Source organism: Nicotiana attenuata, unplaced genomic scaffold (assembly GCF_001879085.1).
Source record: "Nicotiana attenuata strain UT unplaced genomic scaffold, NIATTr2, whole genome shotgun sequence".
Lineage (NCBI taxonomy): Eukaryota > Viridiplantae > Streptophyta > Magnoliopsida > Solanales > Solanaceae > Nicotiana > Nicotiana attenuata.
Window position 1 is genome coordinate 23344 of NW_017672427.1, and position 3598 is coordinate 26941.

Sequence of the window (3598 nt, forward strand, 5' to 3'; positions counted from 1 at the left end):
TGAAAATATTGGATTAAGATGAACCTAATACCAAAATACTAGAGCCGCCCCTGCCCACTGTCCGTATATCATTCTTTTTTTTTAATTCAAACGACAGGATCCTAAAAGAAATAATGCAGAAATAGAGCATTAAATACTAATGTTTGGTACCTGTTACTTTTAAGTATGATGTTGTTAGGGAAATTAACAGAAGCAAACTAAACCATGGATTACCTAGCCATTGTTGGAGGATTAATACTTGCCTGGACTTTGGTCCGAGTCCTCTGTTTGATAAAAGACATTACAGGCAGAGGATATAACAACAAGAAACTTCCACCAGGTCCAATCCCTTTACCCTTCATAAGAAATCTCCATAACTTAATTGGTGCACAACCCCACAAGTCTCTTGCAAGTCTTTGCCAAAAATATGGTCCAGTATTCAGTCTGAGATTGGGAAACACAACCACAGTGGTAATATCTTCAGCAGCTGGCGCTAAAGAAGTGCTCCAAAAGCAAGATTTAGCATTTTCAAGACCAGTCCCAGATTCAATGCATGCCCACAACCATCACCAATCTTCTGTTGTATGGCTACCGATGAATAATCGATGGAGATGCCTCCGGAAAATCTTGAATACATACATCTTCTCAGGTAAAGGAGACAATAAGCAAGTTGGGTCAAAGTTGAGCGGGTTAAATGAGTCAACTCAATAAAAGAGTCATGATGCTTGAAGTTTGCTCAGATTAAAATTGGTTGGGGCAAATGAATCAAATAATATGTCATAATCCAACTCGCCCAACATAATTATACCTCTTATCCTTTCATTTTGCTTTTTGAGGGAAAAAAAGTGAAAAGTAATACTCCATATTTTTTTCTTAAATTATTAGTTTAAGTTCTTCAAAATTTACATAGTTTTCAATATCAAAGTAATACTGCATTTCTCCAGTCGAGTTACAGTATTTTGATTACTCAATAATTTGATGGATCATATCAAGTTCAACCTATTGGGTCAAGTCTATAAAATGGTCATACCCAAACCCGTTTAAACTTGGATTACTGAAAATTGGGTTAATTGTGCCACCTTTATACTCAGGAAACAGGCTTGACGCAAACCAGCATCTGAGGTCTAGGAAGATCGAAGAGCTTATTTCTTATTGCCATCAGCAAAGTCATACAATGGAGGCAGTGGATATTGGCCAAGCTGCTTTCTATACATCATTGAGTTTACTTTCCAATACCATTTTCTCCAGGGATTTTGCAGACCCCTATGTGAATTCAGGTGACTCCTTATAGTATAGTCATAGATTTGTAAAATAGAACTTCTCATACTTTTATTTTTAGGCATAATAAATAAACAGACCCTTCAATTTGGCATCAGCTGGCAAGTACGCCCTCCAATTTTGGTTGTGCACAAGTAGGTACCTCAACTTGTATGAAGTTGAACATGTAAATACAAGTGCTCGCGTGGCACAAAAATTTTGGAGGTGTCTACATGATCATTTTGTAAGTTGGAGTGTGCAACTAACAAAGTGGAGACAAGCTGAGCTGCCTACTTGTGCACACCCAAAGTTGAAGGACATACTTGCCAGCTGAGGCCGAATTCGATGGCTTGTTTACATATTATGCCTTTATTTTTATTTTATATAACATTGGTTTGAGATGAGTTTAAATAAATCGACATGGTCAATGATGATTAATTCGTATATCCTACCCCAACATACTTGGATTGAGACATAAAAACTATTGTCGACTGATCTTATTATATATGAATTCAGGTAAAGAATTCAGGGAATAGGTATGCAAATTTATGGAGGAGTTTGGTAAGCCCAACATAGTGGATTTCATTCCTATGCTAAAAAAGATTGATCCTCAAGGGATTAGGCGACGCATTACTGTTCATACTGGGAAGTTGCTTAAGCTTTTCGAGGGGTTGATCGACGAACGTGTGGAGCAGAGGAAGTTGCAAACTTGTACTAGTAGCAACGACGTTCTTGATATCCTGCTCAATGTTAGCCAAGAAGATCCTGAGGCAATTGGAAAAAATGACATACAACATATGTTCCTGGTATGTTTGAGATTGCTTCTTTCTCTTCATTCTTTCAGTATATAATTTACCAAATGCTACTTATTTGGCTTCATTATGTTTCTCTTGATCTTCTTCCTTTGGCATATACATGTTATTGTCTTCTTATGTTCCAGTTGCATTTTTATAGTTGTCCTATATATTGTCAAAATGCAAGATATAATCAATCACATAGTTAATCAGTGGCGAATCCAATCACAGGTTTGGTGATTCAGAAGAATTCATATGTCGGGGTTGAATCCAATATATACGTGCGAAAAATAAGTATAAATAAAGTTAGATAAATATTGAAAACACACACCGTTTAAACTCTGGATCCGTTGCTACAGCTACTTATGATAACACAATTATCGCCCAACCCCCCTGGACTTTTTACATTTATTGTACATTATTTGCTTCTTAAAATAGGCTAACTTATATCTGAAAGAGAACCATTCATTTGCATATGAGTATGTAACAATGATGTATCATACATCAATAAATTTCCTAGTTTCTCAATTGTGCATTTGTAATACAGGACCTTTTCGTTGCAGGGACTGAAACAACTTCAAATACAGTGGAATGGGCAATGGCAGAGGTCATGAAAAATCCAGACATAATGAAGAAAGCCCAAAACGAGCTCGCAGAAGTTATTGGCAAAGGCAAAGTAATAGAAGAACAAGATATTTCTCTACTCCCTTATTTGCAGTGCATTGTAAAAGAAACCATGCGATTACACCCACCAGGTCCCTTGTTCTTGCGCCAGGCCCAAAAAGATGTTGAGGTGTGTAGCTACTTCGTCCCAAAGGGGTCTCTAGTGTTAATTCATGTTTGGTTAATGGGTCGCAATCCAACTATTTGGGAGGAACCTTTGGTATTTAAGCCTGAGAGATTTTGGGGTTCGGAGTTTGAAGTTCGAGGTTAAGATTTTGAGTTAATTCCATTTGGTGGTGGCCGGAGAATATGCCCCGGCCTACCTTTGGCAATGAGGACTGTTCCAGTTATATTGGGTTCCTTGTTAAATTCATTTGAGTGGAAAGTTGAAGGGTAGATAGCACCAAATGACATGGATATGGAAGAGTGAAAGTACAAGAGGGGGGTGAATTGTAAATACTTCAAATTAATTGCTTATAAGTTGACTTATAACTTGAGTAGTCGGCTGAATATGATAATTTAGCAGATATGGTAACGGAAAGTAAAATGCAGAAAATAATTGTAGGAATTAAAAACACCGGGATTTTTATACTGGTTCGGATTCAATGTGAATCCTAATCCAGTCCCCTTGGGTTGCAAGGGAGTTCTCTTCAGTAAATGAGTTTCTTCCGAGTACAGATGTGGTGTATATCGCTCAGTTTCTCTAGCACTCGTTTTTGATACAATGCCTCACCAGTTGTGTGCTCTCTTTCTATCCCTGACTTGTTACACAGCAGATCTTAGTGAACTACAATGCTTGTTTGCAGTAGAATAAAGAGAGTGATTTGGTTTGATCAAAGTATATCTAAGCTAGGGTTTACAAGGGTGTATAAATACTTCGATGGATGGTAGAGGCTTGACAACCC

General features: G+C 37.5%; 1 pseudogene; it reads left to right on the plus strand.

Moving 5' to 3' along the window:
* The first annotated feature begins 204 nt into the window (after window positions 1-204).
* On the plus strand, window positions 205-3123 carry LOC109213152 (annotated as a pseudogene).
* The last annotated feature ends 475 nt before the right edge of the window (window positions 3124-3598 follow it).